Source organism: Ursus maritimus, unplaced genomic scaffold, assembly GCF_017311325.1.
Source record: "Ursus maritimus isolate PB19 unplaced genomic scaffold, ASM1731132v1 scaffold_17, whole genome shotgun sequence".
NCBI lineage: Eukaryota > Metazoa > Chordata > Mammalia > Carnivora > Ursidae > Ursus > Ursus maritimus.
The window spans coordinates 12,826,488-12,836,161 of record NW_024424119.1 but is presented as its reverse complement, the minus strand read 5'-3'; the positions used below and the strand labels follow the sequence as shown (position 1 = coordinate 12,836,161).

General features: G+C 43.0%; 1 non-coding gene across 1 annotated transcript; it reads right to left on the bottom strand.

The window, feature by feature from the left end:
- Positions 1–1,540: 1,540 nt before the first annotated feature.
- On the bottom strand, positions 1,541–1,675 carry LOC121103203. Its single transcript, XR_005835355.1, has one exon. It is a non-coding gene; the product is annotated as a small nucleolar RNA SNORA70 (small nucleolar RNA).
- Between the last annotated feature and the right edge of the window lie 7,999 nt (positions 1,676–9,674).

The window sequence follows — 9,674 nt, the reverse complement described above, 5'->3', positions numbered from 1 at the left end:
TATGATTTGAATTTCTTTTGAATGGCAAATATTAATTTCTTATAGTTTGAGCTTATCCAAGAGATATTAATGGCTCTGAGGATGCTGAAATGCTCTTTGTATTCCTACTTACTCATCACTGAACGAGGCTGCCTTTTCATTTGAAGCAAAAGAAGTTAATTTATACACCGTTATTATATGCACACAAACGCTATTATGGGCATGCACACACAGGGGTCCAACTCTATTCTTCATTATTCATGCTAGTGGAAGGGAGGCAGAGACAACACAGAGCTGTACACAATCCAAAACCCTTAAATATTTTAGTTTAGAATGTCCTGCTTGACTTTCCTTTGGAACCAGAGAATTTACCAAGGTGATATACGAACATTTAAGTATTTAACGGGCACCTGCTGTATACAGATTTCTAAGTGCCAGGGGACCTTATGAGGTATAAAAGGAATACCTGGTAAATAATTTGCTGAGAGATCAAGTCACTCAAAAGGAGGGATAAGCTTATACTTGTGATGCTATCTAGAGAGAAAAAGGCAATAACGGATCAAGTCATGTCAAGGACTTGCCAAAGTTGTGGTGGTAAGGTAGTAAAAGCACAAAGCAAGCTTTTTGAGTGAACTGTGTCTTGACTCCGGAGTTGAAGGGACTAGTGGCTATAGTTTTAAGGAATGGAAAAGCATTCCAGATCTTCAGAAAATTGCAGAGAGAAAAGCCTAAGTAAAGTCACCACTTTCTGGCTTCAGGACGAGTTGTGGTAAGTGATTTGTCAGATCACAGTGTGTCAGTCGCAGAGTAGAGGGTCAAATATCTGTTTTCTGATCCCTCATTCAGTAAAGGGATAGGGTCCTGGTTTCCTATAATTGGATTAAGTTGCATTTCTCCATGGAACAATTTTAATAGCTATTTTGACTATAGCTACATAAGACACAACAGGTTAAATCCATTTCACTGACTTGAGTAACTGGGGTTGAAAACCACAGCCACACACCAAGCCAGCCAATGGTCTAGTCACACTGAACAATTTGCTCTTCATCACACTCCCCTTGTGTATTTTCTTCAGAGCTGGCATTCAACTGGAATGCATCAATCTGATGGTACAAGTTATTTAAAAAAATTTTTTTTGATAGGAAGTAGGATTTATTGGTGGGCATGAATAAAAAGGGAATAGTGCCAAGGTTCTCATGAGTGAAGAGCCTGCCATTTGTCCAGGGGGCCATGACTAGGGATATATTTGACCCCACAGCCATTGGGGATAAGCCACTTCTCAGCTACCTTGTCTCCAAATTCATCCACATTAAATTTAGGAAAGGCCCACTTCTTGGAAATATGGATCTTCTGGGAGTCAGGGAACTTGAACTTGGCCCTACGTAGAGTCCCAATCATGTTCTCCTTGTTTTGCAGGTGGATACAGATGGACATGATGACTTGGCCAACATGGACCCTGGCCACTGCACCCACCCTGGGGCTTTCCAAGGGCACCCCACATACCTGTCTGGAGCCAGGATTGGGGATAGCATGAGGTAAGACATCAATGTCCACTGGAAAGGGCTATCTCCACAGTCCCTTAGGGCAACCCATTCAATCAACAAACTGCATACACTATCAAGGAGGCTACTGTTTGCAGCCACTGTGCACTGGGCCCCCACGGGGAAAGAGCACAAGTTATTAAGATAGAAAACGCTTTTGTTCCAGTTGGGAAATAGTCACATCTTTGATGGCCCAAATGCTCTTAACGACCTCAGACATTGCCTTAGTCTCCATAATTCAGTAAAGAGGAACAATCAGAACCCTTGGAGACCCTGCTTGGACACCACAGCCAGCGTTGTTCTGACTGGCTGGTGCTGGTACCATTGTTTACTCTACTGGGTCAGGGCTGGGACTGGCATTCATTCTGATGAGTCAGTACCAAGGGCGTGCCAGCATTAAGAACTGTCTTAGTCCTACATTTCCCCTTCCATGTTTTTGTTCACACTGTTCCTTCTGCCTTGAATGATCTCTTTTCACCTATTCACCTTGTACCTCATGTATGTCACGGGGAACTAGCTTCCACAACTGTGGGAGTTGGTAAAGCAGTCTCTAGCAGGCTGTTGACTGGAGCTTAAAGTCCATGCGGCAGGCAGTCAGGAAGGCTGGCACCCCAAGCACAAGGAAAGATCAAAACCTTGTCTACTCTTGCCTCCCACCTTGGTGAAGAGAGTATTCCTCAGAAGCCAAAGCCCTTTATCACAGAGCTAAACATACACGGCTGGCCCAGAAGTCAGAAAGGCTTAAGGAGGATGTAGGGCAAGGTAGAGCCATCACAGGCCCGGCTGGTGCCTCACACCCATGACCCAAGCTAGCAGATCAGCAGTGACAGGTGTGCACTTCAAAATGGCTGCGGCTTCCCTTCCATCATCAGGGAGAATCTCCCTTGTACCTCACCCTAAACAGAAACATCGAAGAATGGGAATTCTGGGGAATGTAGTTCAGCCTAGCCAAGTTGACACACGACAAAGCCATCGCACCTTGGTATCAAGGCTTAGGTCAAGTGCCATCTCCCTATATCCCCCTTTCTTCTGGCCAGGCTGGAAGTTCTCATTCCCTCCTCTGAGTCCCCAAAGCCCTCTAGCAAAACCACATAGTGGCTTTTCACATGAACCCAGCATTTTCACTGTTAGTCTGCCCATAGTATTTCTACCACTAGACTAAGATCCTCGAAGTGAGGATCTGAAGGCAGTTACAGTGCCTGACGCGTAGCAAGGAGTTCATAAACATTCATGGAATAAATGAGGGAATGAATGAATGAATGAACGAATCGACCTGACACTGAGATGCTGTGGGAAGCAAGATTCAAGGGCAGTGTATTCACGATCTATTCCTACCAACCAAATCATCCCCAAAACTTAGCAGCTTAAAACAACCGTTACCATCTCATGGTTTCTGACAGTCACGAATCCGGGAGCAGCTTAGCTGGGTCGTTCTGGCTCAGGGTCTCTGGTGAAGTCAGTCAAACTACTGGCTGTGGCTGTAGTCATTCGAAGGGGCTGCAGGATGAGCTTCCAATCTCACTTAACATGGCTATTGACAGGAGGGCTTTACTTCCTCATCACATGGGCCTCTCCATGGGGCTACTCCCAACATGGCAGCTGGCTTCTCCCAGAGCAAGGGATATAGAAGAGAAAGGTGATGCCACACTGCTTTTTATGACCTCCTCTCTGAGTCATTTTCTACCTCTCCCCTTAGTTTGAAGTGAGTCACTAAGTACAGCCCACACTCAACAGGAGTGTTTACACAGAGCGTGAATACCATGAGGTTTTGATCATTAAAGGCCATCTTAACAGCTGCCTCACACAAGAGGGAAAAAGGAAGGCTTTAGGCAGGAGACCCAGCGATAGCGTTCTTGAGCTGAACTCAAAACATTAAACTCACTCCCCACTACTTGGTGTGTAGAGTCATGTTCTTTTTTTTTTTTTTTCCTTTATTTATTTTTTTGGTGAAGTCTACTCAAATTGAAAATAGGCCTTTAATGTCAAGCCAAAGATTGGATTTTGTGGAAATACTTTCAAAGAAGAATGAGGAGAGGGAATCCAATTTGGATCTAACCTTTCTTTACAAAAATGATTTCCTTTGCTGCAGCCAAGTTTAATTTGGCCTCTAGAGAATACTGATGAGCAAAGTAAACAGCAGTTTTGATTTCACACACACACACAAAATCCTGAGTTTGTCTCATCAAAATAAATACTGTAACCTAGGCTAGAGGTTTCCAGGACAATAACAGATCTATTTGCTGAACAGCTAATATAGCCAATAATTTATTGAGTACTTACTAAGCACCAGGTATTGTGGTAAGGACTTTACATGTATTATCACACTTAATTCTCAATCATATGAGGTAGGTATTACTCTTCTTCCAATTTTTTACAGGTGAGTAAATGAAGCTTCGAGAGATGACATGATTTAGATGTTTAGAGACATTATCTGCCTAAGCTCACGTAGCTGTCTAGTGCTAGGGCCAGCATGCTCCGTTTTTGTTTGTTTGTTTGTTTGTTTTTAAGTAGGCTCTACGCCCAGCATGGAGTCCAAAGCGGGGCTTGAACTCATGACCCTGAGATCAAGACCTGAGCTGAGCTCAAGAATCAGACGCTTAACTGACTGAGCCACCCAGGTGTCCTGGCACCCTTCATTCTTGAATGCCTCATCACACTGCTATCATCATACTTTTGTGAAACACTAGGGACGAGGGTAGGTGCCTATGTTCTTTGCTTGCTGTTCTCAATAACCCTTTGAGGTAGGTATTAATATCCCCATTTTGTGGTTGAGAAACTCAAGTTCAAAAGAAGAGGTCACTTGCTTTAGCCCACACAGTTAACGTAACAGCAGCCCGGGATTCAAGCAAAAGTCTGTGCTCCTTCTATCACCTTTATTGCCTTCTGGCCCAGTAGTTTTCAAGCTGCAGATCAGAACCTATGAGTGCCTAGTGAAGTCCGTTAAGTGTGTCCCAAGCAGCACTTAAAATACTGAAGTAGATATTTCTATTGCTAACATTTTGAGGAACCTCCATACTCTTTTCCAGCGGTTGCATTAATTTACATTCTCACCAGCAGTGCATGACGGTTCCTTTCTCTCCACATCCTCACCAACACTTGTGATTTCTTGTCTTTGATTCTAGACATTCTGACACGTGGAAGGTGATATCTCGTGGTTTTGATTTGATTTTCTCTGATGATTCGTGATGTTGTTTTTTCATGTTCCTATTGGCCATCTGTGTGTCTTTTTTGGAAAAATGTCTACTCAGGTCCTCTGTCCATTTTTGATCAGATTATTTTTTTTGACATTGAATTATATAAGTTATATATTTTAGATATTAACCCCATATTGAATATATTGTTGCAAATATCTTTTCCCATTCAGTAGGTTGTCTTTTTGTTTTGTTGATAGTTTCCTTTGCTGTACAGAAGTTTTTGTTTTTTTTTTAAGATTTTATTTATTTATTTGACAGAGAGAGACAGCCAGCGAGAGAGGGAACACCAGCAGGGGGAGTGGGAGAGGAAGAAGCAGGCTCCCAGTGGAAAAGCCTGATGTGGGGCTCGATCCCAGAACGCCGGGACCACGCCCTGAGCCAAAGGCAGACGCTTAACGACTGCGCCACCCAGGAGCCCCTGTACAGAAGTTTTTTATTGTGATGCAGTCCCAATAGTTAATTCTTGCTTTTGTTTCCCTTGCCTTAGGAGACATACCTAGAAAAATGTTGCTATAGCTGATGTAAAAAAAAATTGCTGCCTATGTTCTCTTCTAGGAATTTCATGGCTTCAGTCTCACATTTGGGTCTTTAATCTATTTTGAGTTTATTTTTGTATATAGTGTAAGTCAGTAAAACATAATGGAGTTCCTCAAAAAATTAAAAGTAGAAGTATCAGGGTGCCTGGGTGGCTCAGTCAGTTAAGTGTCTGCCTTTGGCTCAGGTCATGATACCGGGGTCCTGGGATCGAGCCTCACATCGGACTCCCTGCTTAGTGGGGAACCTGCTTGTCCCTCTCCATCTTCCACTCCCACTGCTTATGTGCTCTCTCTCTCAAATAAATAAATAAAATATTTTTAAAAATAGAAGTACCATATGATCTGGTAATTCCACTGGATATTTGCCCAAAGAAAACGAAAACACTAATTTGAAAAGATATATGCACCCCTATGTTTATTGCAGCATTATCTACAAATAGCCAAGATATGGAAGCAACCCAAGTGTCCACTGATAGATGAATGGATAAAGAAGATGTGGTACACACACACACACACACACACACACACACACACACACACAAGCCATAAAAAGAATGAAATCTTGTCATTTGCAACAACATGCATAGGCCTAGAGAGTATAATCCTAAGTAAAATAAGTTGGACAGAGAAATATACCATATGATTTCGTTCGTTATGTAGAATTTAAAAAAGCAAAACAAATAACAAGCAAAAAGCAGAATCAGACTTATAGATACAGCGAACAAACCGGTGGTTGCCAGAGAGGAGAGGATTGGAAGGATGGGAGAAAATGGGTGAAGGGGAGTGGGAAACACAGGCTTCCAGGTATGGAATGACTAAGTCACGGGGATAAAAGTTACAGCATAGGGAATGGAGTCCATGGTACTGTGATGGTGTTGCATGGTGACAGATGGGAGCTACACCTGTGGTGAGCACAGCATACTGTACAGAGTTGTTGGATCACTGTGGTACACCTGAAACTAATGTAACACTGTGTCCCAACTACACTCAAAAAACTACTGGAGTAGAACAGAATGGAAGGGAAGGAGAAGTGAGAAGAAAAAGGAATGAAAATACTAGTATGCATCACACATAGTAACAGTAAACATTGCTTAATGAAAGTTTTATTTCAGTTATGTATACATGTGTAACTGTGTGTGTGTGAGTGTGCCTGTGTGAGACTGTGTATATGACTGTGTGTATGACTGTATGCGTGTATGATTATGTGTGTGTGTGCATTTCTTACTTTCGTTGCAGCAAAGGCACTGGAAAGCCTCTGCCCTAGTCCCTCCATCTATTCTTTTTTTTTTTTTTAAGATTTTATTTATTTATTTATTTATTTATTTATTTATTTGAGAGAGAGTGAGAGCATGAGCAGGGGGAAGGGCAGAGGGAGAGGGAGAAGCAGGCTCCCGCTGAACAGGGATCCTGACACAGGGCTCAATCCCAGGACCCTGAGATCATGACCCGAGCCGAAGGCAGATGCTTAAGTGACTGAGCCACCCAGGTGCCCCTCCTCCTTCTATTCTTAAGGTCACTGCCAAAAGGTAAGTGTTCAGGTTTTAATGATAGCTTACCCTCTGTACACACTTTCCTCTGGCACTAAGCACCTGGAAAAGGGTAGTTATAATTCTTGACCCTTTTCCTAGTGCCCTTTCTACTAAAATAAAATTATTAAAGACAGCCATACGCAATCGGTTAACTTGATCTCAACTTACCAGCTGTGTGACCTTTGCCAAGTGACTTGATCTTTCTAAAAGTAACCTCCCTGAATTTTACTTTGCCCATCCTTAAAGTTGGGAAATTATGTGCTCACCTACGTTGATTGAGATCACATGAACTTCTTAGCATAGTGCCCGACACAACAATCATTAAATGAGCACCGCTATTAAGTTATCTACATAGACAGGAGACGTCTTAATTGAGAGTCTCACGTTTAAGGAAATAAAAGGGTTAAGAAGGGAAATGTATGCTCTTCCAGCCTTAAACCCTCCAACCCCATGGCAGCCAATTAACATAAGTAAGTCTGCTTTCTTTCAGTTCATTTATTTAGCAAATACTTATTGAATGCCTACTGTGTGCCAGAGTCTGGACTCATTTACAATAACATAAGAGTTTTTAAAGGTGAAATCCAAATTCATAGATGCTTCCTCAAGTTGGGGTATATTAGAGGAGCGGAGTGATAAATCACTTTGGCACCTTATTTTATGATTGTGGACAAGAGTGATCATCACTGAACTCTTACATGTAAGCTCTGTCAAATGAACTTGAGCGATAACAGCCTCATTTTTTAAAGCTATGTCCACATGGCATCTGATTGATTGAATCTGAGGTCCCCACTTTCCATTTTTATAGCTTAGTCTCTTCTCTCTACATGCCACAATCAGGAGGATTGATTTTCCTTGTACATTGTCTTTTCTTCTCTCCAATTCCCAGGTCCCTCTTTTTCTCTTCTATACCCTCCCCTGATCACTGATTCTCCTCTTGTGTTCTGCCAATTATCTCCAGCCCTGAGCTATGGGACCCACATTTTTTCCTGTACACATTTCCAATGAGAGGCAGATTAGCAAGAATCGAAGCGTGGGTCTTAGGGGGAAAGAGCCACAGTGAAAGGACACTGGCTTCTAATTCTTTGCCACACGTCTTTGCTTTTGGGGGCAGGGAGCTTACCACACAAAAATTGCCTTTCCAGGCTTCAGGTGCATGTGTATGACTTACCGCTCCTTCCCAAAGGCTCGCAGACAAAAGCAGAGCCTCAAAACTGTTGGTTGACTTTCACTGAACATAAAAATGATGACATTTCAGCCTGTATTTACTATTACAAAGTCACAAGCAGTAATGTCTACACTTGTGCGCCCCCTTTAACCTTGACAAAATATTTTCACCCACATTTCCTTTTATTTCACACACTTATCTGATGCCTCCAGTGCCTCACAAAGCCAATGAGAACACAGATTATTTGATGTTACAAGAAACCTCTCCGTGAAGTAAACAAAACAAGGGTTTTATCCTCATTTTTCAGACAAGGAAATTGAAGCTTAGAGAGATTGTGTCTTGTCCAGTGTCACTTAGCTCGTATAGGGCAGGGTTAATACAGAAGTCTGAGACTTGGGGCAGCAGCCCTTATTGATCAGTGCCTGAGGCTCAGACACATTCAGTGGCCAGCATACCATCACTGGGGTGCAACTGCACCGCTTCAAACAGATGTGGGTCTCAGAGGTCCTTAGTGGTAGAGCTCGGGCCTCAGGCAGCCCCATAATGGTGGAGAAACAGCAACCTCTGGGCAGACTTTTCAGGGAAGCTTTGCTACTTTGCAGCAGCTGGACAATGTTCCTTGTTAATATTTGTCAGCATGGTGGTCACATCATTTCAGTGTGGTGACAGGGACTCAGCTCCAGAAGTCGATCTAGTTAAAGTACCTGGATTCCAGTCTTTCAATGGCTTTGAGAGAACCTAAATGACCTGGTCTTGAGTGTAGCGGGCTTCTAGGCAAGATGTTCTTTCCCCATCAGGATGTACTGCTAGGCAGTGAGGCATAATGAGGTCCTCAAGAACCCTACACCACAACTCTTCTTCCATCAGTCACGGGCAGCATCCTTAGAAAACCAGGGATTCCAGAGCTCAAGTATCAGGACCTTAACAAGACTGAAAAGAGGCCAGTATGCCCTTCCCTGCTGTGATTCTATGGCACTGACTGTGCTAACTAGGTCCCAGTGATGAAGGCTAGAGGCACCCAGGTCATCATGAATTCCCTGATCACAGAGCAAAAACCAGGGCTCTCCCAAATGAACCAGCTGGGAGCCCCTGTACTGCTTTAAAGACAGACTAAATAATCTCAGCAGTGATATGGTGGGGGTGGGGAGAGGGCATTCATTACCTATGTTCATATCTTTTAATCTAAATAAGAACTTTGATCATTGCTTATTAGGTAAATAATATATTTATGTTGTTTCAAAACCTAGGCTTTTTGATTCCCTTACTGCTGCCAATGCCCTTAAAAAGCATTGGCAAGTCATAGAGATGTTCACTGACTAGTTTTGGCAATTTTGGCCTTCTTGATCCTGTGCTTCTGTAAAAAAATAAGGTTTGGTTGCATTGCTTCCTCCAAAGAAGGGGTTGGAAAGCCCAGGGAATCATTTCACTATTCTTACGACCAGAGGCTGATATAATATGGACTCTCTACAGGTGCCTGGGTGGCTCAGTGGGTTAAGCGTCTGACTTGATTTTGGCTCAGGTCATGATCTCATGGTCCTGAGAATGAGTCCTGCGTTGGGCTCTGAGCTCACTATGGAGTCTGCTTGAGATTCTCTCTCTCTCTCTCTCCCTCTCCCTCTGCCCCTGCACCCCTGCACTCCTGCTCTCTCTCTCACACACACACACACACTCACTCTCTCTATCTCAAATAAATAAATAAATAGATCTTTAAAAAAAAGAAATGGACTCTC